The sequence below is a fragment of the Papio anubis genome, chromosome 9 (assembly GCF_008728515.1).
Source record: "Papio anubis isolate 15944 chromosome 9, Panubis1.0, whole genome shotgun sequence".
In the NCBI taxonomy this organism is placed as follows: domain Eukaryota; kingdom Metazoa; phylum Chordata; class Mammalia; order Primates; family Cercopithecidae; genus Papio; species Papio anubis.
Window position 1 is genome coordinate 104,116,623 of NC_044984.1, and position 11,942 is coordinate 104,128,564.

Below are 11,942 nucleotides of genomic sequence, written 5' to 3' on the forward strand. Positions count from 1 at the left end.
TTTTTTTTTTTTTTGAGATGATGTCTCGCTCTGTCACCCAGGCTGGAGTGCAGTGATGCGATCTTGGCTCACTGCAAGCTCCGCCTCTTGGGTTCATGCCATTCTCCTGCCTCAGCCTCCTGAGTAGCTGGGACTACAGGCGCCCGCCACCACGCCCGGCTAATGTTTTGTATTTTTTTTTTTTAGTAGAGACGGGGTTTCACTGTGGTCTCGATCTCCTGACCTCATGATCCGCCTGCCTCGGCCTCCAAAAATGCTGGGATTGCAGGCGTGAGCCACTGCGCCCAGCCACCATGCCTACTTTTAAAATGTATTTTTTGTAGAGATGGGGTCTCACTATACTGCCCAGGCTAGTCTCTAATGCCTGGGCTCACGTGATCCACCCACCTTGGCCTCCCAAAGTGTTGTGATTACAGGCATGAACCACTGTGCCTGGCCCCTTCTATCTGTTTTAATCCAAATAGTAACTATAGAGATGAAATATTATTGTGTCCATTCCCAGATGTACAAACTCAGTCCTGGGAGAAAGGAGGTTTCACCAATGCCAATCATAGGCTAAGCACTTTCACATTTCTCTCTCATTTGAGGTAGGTGTTATTGTTATCATTTCACAGATGAACAAACGGAGGATCAGAAAGAATGAGATTTAACTGAGGCCACACTCTACAGGAAGTGAATGTGCATAAAATTCCAACCATTTGCTTTTAAATCCATCTGAGTTCATTCATCCCTTTGGGGGCTACCATCCCCTCTCCCTGGGAGCCCCCTTCTCAACGCAATGTCCCTTGGAACGCAGCAGGACGGGTGGCACAGTGGTGACAGGCTCGGAGTCTGACTCTTGGCTTTGCCATTTAGTAAATGTGTGGCCCCAGACGGATCACTTGACCTCTCCGAGCTTCAGTTTCCTCGCCTGTGAAAGGAGCTCATCACAGTCCCCACCGCTGGGTTGCTTGTCATTGTGGTATCAGAGTCTCACAATGTGGCCGCAAAGCACTGTGTGGGGGATGATGTCACTCAGACAAAAGTTCTAGGGCGAGGGGACTCCCTGCTGGTAACTGCTGAGCCCAGATGCCTGGAACAGGGCCTGGCACATAACAGCTGCTCAAGATGTGTTTGCTGGATGAATGAATGAATTAATGAATGAATGAACACAGAGGGAAGGAGTGAAAGATGGGCTTAGTCATTCTCTCCAGAGCAGACAGGTCCCCCAAGTGAACCTCTGCCCAACTAACTAATTAGCTTCCTCCCTTCCATCTTTTAACAGACAGCTTACTGAGCACCTACTATGTGTGGGGCTTTCTGGCCTATGAGACCAATACCTCTCATAAGGACAACTATCGTGAGCCCATTTTATAGATGAGGAAACTGAGGCTCAACAAGACCAGGACACTCACCTATGCAAACTCGGTCTCAGAGCCAGAGCCTGTATCTGAGCAGGCGCTTCCTTCTGATGCCCTGCCTGGCTGGCTCGTCCAGTCACTCATTCCTTCCTTCATTCATCCCTTCACTCTATCTATAGGTATTCCTGAGCCCCTCCTGTGTGTCAAGGGGGGACATGAGTGAGCCAGACCCATGGGTCAGTCAGCCCCATGCCCCCTGTCCCACCCTCACCTGCTGAGGTCTCAGCCCAAAGCCCACGGAGCCCACCCTCCATAAACACACACGTACACACAATACACACACACGAATACACATACACACATATACACATACACAGAATACACACACTTACACACATTATACACATATACACATACACTACACACACATACACACAATACACATATACACATACATACAATACACACACATACATACATTACACACATATACGCATACATACACACATACAATACACACACATACATACGCACATTACACACATATACACATACACACAATACACATATACACATACATACAATACACACATACATATATACACAAACACACACACATAGACACATGCACACACATGCACACACATTCACATATACATATACGTATATACATACACATATGCACACACATGCACACAGACATACATGCACACATATACATGTACACACATACACATACATGTACACACATATACATATACACACATACACACATATACACATACACACATAGACATACATACACACATACACATGCACATCAATACACACACACACACACACACACACACAGAGGGAATGGTCCCAGAAGCTGGCCAGCCCACTCGGTCAAGCGGGTGGAACCCAGGCCACTCCACCCTTGGGGGAAAACGGGCGCCCGGTGAGACTGAGGAGCTCTTTGTGCAAGGGGCAGGGTGGGTGGACAGGAGCGGCAGCTGTTACTCACTAACCAAAGAAATAGAAGGATATTCCTGTTTGGTCAATGGCCCGCCTGTCTGTCCCCTGAGCCCCCGCCTCCTTCTGTGGCCTTCCCAACACCCTGACCTCATCTGGAGACTTGCAAGGGCTTCCTGTGCGCCTGGCGTGGTCTCATGTGATCCTCCCTCGCCGATGAGGACACATGCTCAGAGAGGGGATGTGACCTCCTTGGAGTCACACAGCCAGCAGTGGCCAGGGCTCGGGGCAAAAAGAGGAAACCAATGGTCAGGAAGGGGCTAAGGGTGGGAAGGAAGTCAGAGTCACATTGAAAGTGAGGCCCTGTCCCTTCCTCATTCCTGTCCAGCCACTGGGGTGCCAGATCATGGGATCCAAGGGCACCCAAGGCAGAAGGAGCCCAGGCCAGAACAAGAGCGGCAGCCAGAATAACCCAAATCCCTCCTCAAGTTGGCAGAGCTCTGACCTCAGCAAAGCCCAGGAACAGAGAGGTTAAGCCACTTCCCGAGGTCACAGAGCAGCAACTGGCAGAGCTGGGAGGTAAGCTGAGGTGGCTCAAATGCCAAGATGGGTGAGCCTACCGTAGCTTTCCACGCAAGAAGCTAAGCTGACCACTGGGCTTTTCATGGACCCAAGGACACCAGTGTCACTCAGATCTGGCTTCCAGTTCCAGTTCTGTCATGAGCCAGCTGGGCATCCCTAAGTAAACTGCTTCCTCTCTGAGTCTCAGTTTCCTTAGCTGTAAAATGGGGCTTGGCATTCCTGCCCTTGCCCACCCCCAGCAGTGGGGAAGCTGTGACACCATCGAAATGCACATCAGCTCTCAGGCCTGTAATCTGAGCACTTTGGGAGGCCAACGCAGGAGGATCACTTGAGCTCTGGAATTCGAGACCAGCCTGGGCAACATAGTGAGACCCCTGTCTCTGAAAAAAAATTTAATTAGCTGGGTGTGTCCCAGCTACTTGGGAGACTGAGGTAGGAGGATCACTTGAGCCCAGGAGTTCGAGGCTGCTGTGAGCTATGATCACACCACTGCATTCCAGCCTGGGCAACAGACTGAGACCCTGTCTCTAAAAATAATAAATGAAAATAAAAAGTGAACATCAGGCAATAGATGCTAGTTTTAAACTAAATACTAGAGGTTGTGCTGAAGACTGTCCACAACCTCTCAGCAAGGCAGGCATTACCTTATCCCCTTTGTCCAGATGAGGAAACTGAGGCCAAAGGAATAACGGAACTTATTGGAAGCTGGGATTGGAACCTGGGCAGCTGGGCTCCAGCCCTAGTTTTTAAGCATTAAATCAAGAAAGTAAAAAATGTTGATGGCTCCTGGCACTCAGTCCATGCTCATAAATATTTCATTGCTGAAAACATATCATTATCTGCCCAAATGCAAGTCTAGCTTTGCCCCCAGTACCTTCCACCCACCCACCTGGCATGGAGGGGCTCTCTGAGGATGTCCGGGGGACGAGCTGGAAGAAAACATGCCCTGGAATGGGCCTGGGGACAAGGGGAGCCGACACAGTCTGAGGCAGAAGAGCTGTGCTTCAGAGCCCCATCCAGGTGCCTTGGATCATCCCTGCAAAGTGGGACGAGAGTCCCTTTGACAGAGGAGGAAATGGAAACCCAGAGAGGCCAGGTGGCTTCCCCAAGCTCCTCCGGGGGGAACAGCAGGCCTGTCTCAAACATGCGGATGCAGTTTAAGCCCAGGCCTGTCTGTGCAATTCAGGTTCTTTGTTTTGAGAAAGGATCTCTCGCTCTGGAGTGCAGTGGTGCAATCGCAGTTCACTGCAACCTCTGACTCCTGGGCTTAAGCGATCCTCCCACCTCAGCCTCTCAAGTAGCTGGCACTACAGGTGCATGCTACCATGTTCAGCTAATTTTTGTATTTTTTCTAGAGACGGGGTTTCAACATGTTGCCCGGCTGGTCCCGAACTCCCGGGCTTGACCAGTCCACCCACCTCGGTCTCCCAAAGTGTTGGGATTATGGGTGTATGCCACTGCACCCAGCCAATTCAGGTTCCTATCTCTGGTAGCTCCCCCATGACCCCAGACACCCCAGAGAGGGTCCAGACAAATGGGGATGGGCCACCTTACAGGTGAAGGAATGGATTTGCAATCGGACAAATGGGATTCAGGTCCCAGCTCTGCCCCTTCTCAGCTGAGAGAACCTAGGCAAGCGACTTCACCCTCCAGACTTCATTCCGCCCTCTGAAAAATGGGGACGAAAATAGTTTTGTATCCAAATATGCTGAGAGTGCTTGACTCAGTGCTGCTCACACAGTAAGTGCTCAATAAAGGCTTGCCACTGTCATAATAATTGTTAATGCAACCCAGGGTTGGCTAAAGCCAGACAGAACCTTGTACCCAGAGTTCAGAACAGCAGCCACAGGGCCTAAGACCACGAGTTATCTCAAGAGATCTGAATTAATCTTTAACAGGTGAATTCTGCTCCAAATTGGTGATGCGGAGCATTCCAGAGGGCCCACTGGCATAAAATAAATGTTTTCTCGACTCCCCGGACTCTATCTGTGACAAGAGGAGCTGTTACCTGGGTCCCTATAATTTGGAGAATGGACTGGAGTGTCTTTCCCAAAGTCAAATGGGGGAAACTGAGGCAGACAGCAGGGTCAAGGGCCTGCATGGGGTAGAGATACCCACTTCATGTGGACCCCATCCCCCTAGGTACAGAGGAAGGAACTCAGAGGACTTTGACCAACTCAAAAGTATTTGTTCAGACAACCATGCCATAGATACTGAGTGAGCACCTACTATGTGCCAGGCACATGAGGCTCAGTCTTGTGTGTTTCCTTCCCTCCTACATCTCCTTCCAGCTGCCCCTCTCCACTCGGAGCTTGGATGACTTCCCCAGCCTTGGGGCCAGCCTCTCTGAGCTCCTCCAATCTTTCCCACTCTGCAGCCAAAGGGACCTTTCTAGAACACACAAACAACCGTGTCACTCCCAGGTGGGACTTCTGGGCCTCTGGGTCTGACTTAGCCCCTGCCTGTCTGATCCCTCACCCTTTCCAGTCACGTCACAAACTCCAGACAAACAGAACGATTTCTCTGCTCTATAAACCCCAGGTGTAGCCACCTGGTAACAGGTAAAAGTCATGTCTCTGCTAGTGCCATTCTCTTTGCCTGAATACCCTTTCCTCTACTTTTGCATTTATTCTTCAAGGTGCGGTTCAAACACTACCTTGACCAAGCCCTCATGGGTCCTTCCTGGGCCAGTCCTCCTACCCTACAGCATTCTCCCCTGACCCCATCCATTCCACAGCATACATTTACTAAGCGTTGGCCATCCACGCACATCTTGCTAGATGCCCACAAGTCAGGTGTGGGAGCTCCTCCCCAGGGCCACAAGGGAAAATCCTTCTTCCCTTCACACCCCTCAAGCTAGAGCGAGGCTGGGATTCGAAGCGTCTCAGTGCTCCAGTGCCCAGTCCAGAGCTGGCATGGGTGACCTTGCAGAGAGCATTTGCTGGAGGAGGGAGTAAGTGGCAGAGGCCCGGCTGGCACCAGATGAGGCAGGAGGAACCTCCACAGCCCCTTCCCCAGATATAAAGTGTCTGGGTTTCACCTGGGGAATCCCAGCCATCCTCACAGGAGCTTAGGTGAAACGTCCCTCCTGGGGGCATCACACGCTTTTTGTTCAGGCAACCATTCCCTGGTTACCTCCACTTCAAAACAGCCCCACCTTGGTCTTACAAAGTGAACCGCCCTGATCTATCACTGCCATTTGCCATTTGTGTCTGGGACCCCTTCTCCCTGCAATTCACCGATCAAGGTGGGTGTCCAGGCTTTCTGGTTCCCCTCGTTCTCCAAACAGAACGAACTAGAGAAATGTGGAAATGGCCAATTGACTTTTTCACCCTCTTTGTTAAGAAAATGTTTGGGGCAACAACAGCTGGTAAAACAATGACGGCAGCCAACAGTGACTGTGCCAGGTTCCTGGAAGGTCATCGGTCCTCACGACAGCCCTGGGGGCTTGCCCTCAGGCACCCCAGTATTACAAAGGAGAGAACACAGAGGCTCAGACAGCTAGGGGACTAGGCCAAGGGCACACAGCAGGGGACTGCAGAGCACACCCCGGGCCCCACACAGACCCACTCAGCCTCGCAAATGACCCAGGCCTGACCTTTCTACCCATGCTCCCCCAAAAGCCCACTTCGTCACCCTCCTCAGGAGCCAGCCCCGAGTTACCCTCTGCCCTTGCTCTGGAGCCAAAGTGGCAAATCTTAAATCCTCAAGCAGTTCTTAGCATCCCAGAACAAAGCTCCCACAGGGTATCTGCCTAGCATTTCAGGGGTTCACGGCCCCCCTGCCCCCAGCAGAGGCCCTTGTTTTAGAAGCTGAGACAGAAAAGCCACAGGACCCACCTCTGCCCTGCCACTTCCCAAGCACTCCGTGGGCACCAGGCCCTGTGTGCACAGCTGGTCCCAGGACAGGACACCTGGTGTGGTGGGAAGGGCTTTGGGGCTGGACAGCCCCTGGGTTTAAATCCCAATTGTCTAGATCCCCGACCTAAGCCTCAGTTTCCCCATCTGCAAAACAGAGAGGACAGACAGAGGGAACGGCTGGGGCCGGCTGGGGCAGTGGGTGGCTCGATGAATGTGTCTGTGGTTGGTGTTTCCAGGCTAGTGGGGAGTGTGGGAGCCTCTCTCTCCCCGCCCCACCCCCAGCCCCGCCACCCGCCCCCGGGACGTCCTGAGAGTCCAGGGCAGAACTAGAGGTTAAAGATTTTCATGCCTCTTGGAGGAAACAGCCGTCTCTCTGGGACTCAGTAACCAAGAAGCCGCCTTTGGAAGCTCCAGACTCCAAATTCCATCCGACATGCTCAGAGGCCAAGGGCAAACCTTAGGTCCTCCGAAATCCCTCTTCCAAGTCTCCTAAGGTGGGCTGCAGGGCTCCGGGCCTTTGGTTCCCTGGCTTGGGGTCAGGGGAACCGGACCGCCCTCCCCCCAGATCTGCTACCCCAGGCCCCACGTTGGTGCCCATTTCACAGGTGATAAAACCGAGGCCCAAAGAGCCGTTGTCCTGCCCAAGGGCACTTAGCGGAGAGGCTGGCGCCTACGGAACCTAGCGCCTCCCGCCTCCCGCCTCCCGCCTCCCGCGCCCCCGCTCCGCACTTTGGAGCCTCGGGACCCCCCGGAGCCGGACGGGCTACGGAGATGTCCCCAAGGGCGCAAGGGGACCTCGGCTGGGCCGCCCCTCCGGGGCCCGGGCCCCACTCACCTCCGGGACGGCTGGGCGCCGGCGGCCGGGAGCTCCGCGTTTCCTGAATCCCGGCGGGCCCGCCCGGCGCCCGTCCGCCCGCGGGTCCCTCCTCCGCCGGCTCAGATTCCAGCCGCGCGCCGCCCCCGGCCTGCTCCCCGCCCACCCGCCGGCCCGCGGACCCCGCCGAGCGCAGGCCCTGGAAGGGGCGGCCCCTGCTCGCACCCCGTCCACCCGGCGAGGGCCCCCCCCTGCGGGGAAGGTGCAGGGTCAGGGCCTCAGTTTCCTCGCCTGGAAAATGGGTGTCGCGATCCCTGGATAGAGCGGCCGACGGTCGTTGGAGAGGGCTCTGGTTGGAATCGGCTCCGATTCGACCTTGCTCTGTGATTTCGGGCCGCCCTGGGTCTGTGTCCTAGTTTGTTCATGGGCGTCCCAGCCTATTCCTCCACGTGTTTGCTCATTTATTCATTCATTCAGCAGACAATTCCCTCCAAGGAGTTGCCGGAGGTCCCTACCCTCGGGTATGGCCCATAGAGATGGTTCAGGGGTAAATAAATGTGAGCTGCTCTCCTTGGTCTTCACCCGGTGCTTACAGCGAAGCCTGCCTCGGAATAGGCAATCAATATGTTTTGTTGCTGTTATTTTTGAGACAGGGTATCACTCTGTTGCCCAGGCTGGAGTGCGGTGGTGTGATCATGAATCACTTCAGCCTCAACCACCAGAGTTCAAGCAATCCTCCCGTATCAGCCTCCCTAGTAACTGGGACCACAGGCGCCCACCACCACGCTTGGCTAATTTTATTTAAATTTTTGCAGAGATAGGGTCCCACTATGTTGCCTAGGCTGGTCTCAAACTCCAGGGCTCAAGCGATCTACCTGCCTCGTTCTCCCAAAGTGCTGGGATTGCAAGTGTGAGTTAGCGTGCCTGGCTCAATGTGTTTTTGTTTATTTATTATTATTATTATTTTTTTTTTTTTTTTTTTTTTTTGAGACGGAGTCTCGCTCTGTCGCCCAAGCTGGAGTGCAGCGGCGCGATCCTGGCTCACTGCAAGCTCCGCCTCCTGGGTTCACGCCATTCTCCTGCCTCAGCCTCCCGAGTAGCTGGAACTACAGGCGCCCGCCACCGCGCCCGGCTCATTTTTTGTATTTTTAGTAGAGACGGGGTTTCACCATGGTCTCGATCTCCTGACCTTGTGATCCGCCCGCCTCGGCCTCCCAAAGTGCTGGGATTACAGGCGTGAGCCACCGCGCCCGGCTATTATTATTATTTTTGATACATGTTCTCCCTTTGTCACCCAGGTTGGAATGCAGTGGCACGATCACGGCTCACTACAGCCTCAAACTCCTGGCCTCAAGTGATCCTCCCACCTCAGCCTCCTGAGCAGCTGGGAGTACAGGCATGCACCACCACACCCCATTAATTTTTATTTTTTTGTAGAAGGGGGTGGGGGAGGGGAGGGGTCTCACTATGTTGTGCAGGCTGGTCTCAAACTCCTGGCCTCAAGTGATCCTCCCACTTCAATCTCGCAAAGCACTGAGACTATAGGCATGAACCACCACACCCATCCATGTATTTTTTATCAGATAACAAAGATGGGCCCCAACACATAGCCATACCCTCTACCCAGCACTGAGTCCACTTGAATGCCTCCACAGGATGGACAGCTCATTTCCTCCAGGGTGGTTGGAAAGCCTAGTGGGCCCACAGCTTGGCTCTGTGACTCCCTAACCCAGCAGTCCTACGCAAGTCCCTTCACCTTTGTGCCTCAGTGCCTCTACATCCCCCTGTAGAGTGGGGCATACAAAAGTCCTCGCCTCACAGTCATGGTGAAGATGCTGGGAGCATCCCGGTTGCGCAGAGCTTTTTTATTTTTTTTTGAGACAGAGCCTCACTCTGTCACCCAGGCTGGTGTACAGTGGCGCGATCTTGGCTCACGGCAACCTCTGCCTCCTGAGTTCAAGCGATTATCCTGCCTCAGCCTCCTGGGGGCTGGGATTACAGGCATGCGCCACCATGCCAGGCTAATTTTTTGTGTTTTTAGTAGAGACAGGGTTTCACCATGTTGACCAGCCTGGCCTCGAACTCCTGACCTCAGGTGATCCTCCCACTTCAGACTCCCAAAGTGCTGGGATTACAGGTGTGAGCCACTGCGCCTGGGCCAGAGCCATGCCATTTTCATTATTAGTGTTTTCACTAAATTGACCCCACTCAGGGACTGTGGGGTAGATCCTTCCTCCTCAGCTTGAAAATAGCAGTATCTCCCCTGAGGTCCAACAGCTGGAAAGTGAAATTTTATAATTGCTGGAGGGGGGAGAGAGAGAGAGAGAGAGAAAGTGTGTGTGTGTGTGTGTGTGTGTGTGTGTGTGTACCCCTGAATACGATTGATGTGTTCACCTCCAGTGTGAAACATTTACAAAGAAACAAACCCTAATAATTAACTCACTGAGCACAGAAGCGTAGTGGATGAGAGGGAGAAGTGTTGCCAAATAAACTTTTCTTGCAACAGGCTGTGAGGTAGGGTTTGCTGTACCCATTTTGCAAATGGGAAACTGCAGCTTGGAGAGGAGTGTGGCCTCTCCGAAAGCTGCTCCTTCCATGGTGGGGGTTGGGGTGGTAAAGAGAACCGTCTGAGGGTCCAGAGTAAACAGGCAGATGTCTGGCAGTGGAAAGGAAGGTAAACACAGGGCCCCTCACACCTCCCTGACAGACAGCTATCTGCTGCGGACCCTCAGGGCTGGGGTTGGGGCTGGGCCAGGTTGAGGGTGGAGGAGTGAGTCTGGGGCCCATTTCTGCAGAAAGGCCTGTCTTAATTTCAAAGAAAATGGCAAGGGTGCTTCCAGCCACAAGGAGGCTGATGTTGGGGACTGGAACTGGAGGAGATGGGGCCGGGGATGGCGACCTGCTCTTCTCTAAGCTCAGAGGGAAGGGGCCTGAGTCCTCAGCATCAGCATCGCTAACCCAACTCTTTCCTGATCCCCATTTCATAGATGGAACAACTGAGGCCCCCGTGCAGGGAAGTGACTCATCTTGGGCTAAGCAGCTGGAGCTTGGCCTCTGCACCAGACACCAGGGTTCAAATCCTGCCCTGCCACTGATGGGAGAAGGAGCTGTGGTGGGAGCTGTGGGCAAGAGCCTCCCTCTCTCTCTGTGCCTCAGTTTCCCCACCTAAAAAATGGGTACCAGTGCCCATGAAGCAAGGGAATGTGTTCATGACTACAGGTCTAGCACCTGGCACTTAGTAGGTGCTTTAAAAATACTGGTTGATGGGTCAGACGAAGTGGCTCATACCTGTTATCCCAGCACTTTGGGAGGCTGAGGTGGGCAGATCGTCTGAGGTCAGGAGTTCGAGACCAGCCTGGCCAATATGGTGAAACCCCGTCTCCACTAAAAATACAAAAATTAGCTGGGCGTGGTGGGGGGCACCTGTAATCCCAGCTACTTGGGAGGCTGAGACAGGAGAATTGCTTGAACCTGGAAGAGGGAGGTTGCAGTGAGCCGAGATCACGCCACTGCACTCCAGCCTGGGCAACAGAGAGAGACTCCATCTCAAAAAAAAAAAAAAAAAATCCTGGTTGATGGAGCTGGGGGAGAGGAGAATGGGAGATTGCTGTTTTTTGGGCATAGGGTTTCAGTTTTGTAAGATGCAAAGAGTTCTGGAGATGAATGATGGCGACGATGGTCACACAACAATATGAATGTACTTTTTAAGTTTAATTTTTATTTTTTTTTCATTTTAGAGACAGCGTATTGCTCCATAGCCCAGGCTATAGTGCAGTTGCCTGATCATAGCTCATTGCAGCCTCAAATTCCTAGGTTCAAGCGATCCTCCCCCCTCAGCCTCCTGAAGAGCTGGGACTATAGGTGCATGTCACCAAGCCTGGCTTTTTAAATTTTATTTTTTGTAGAGGTGGGGTCTTGCTATGCTGCCCAAGCTGGTCTCAAACTCCTGTGCTCAAGTGATCCTCATAACCTGGCCTCTCAAAACGCTGGGATTACAGGCGTGAGCCACTGTGCCTGGCCAGAAAGAACTTTTCCTCTTAGGGAAGGAAAAGCTTTCAAGGCCCTTAGCATTGGCTGTGAGTCACGTGGCAGCCACAGGTAGGGCGCAGCCTTGCTCTCCACACAGCTCCTGGACTGCCCCAGGTGGACTCAGCTACCTCCCCTAAGAAAGGTTCCTGGGCAGCAGCCAAGGGTCTGCATTTACCAAGTGCTTACTGTATGCCAGGTCCAGTGCCAGACACTGGGGAGAGATTGGTGAGCCAGACAGGTCAGGATCTCAGGGACTTTATACCCAGGGTACCCAGTTATAAAAACAAGACACATGCACCTCACTTTACAGTTGGCATAGTCCCGATCCTGCCACCAATTCAGTTCATCTTTTGACAGCCTGGA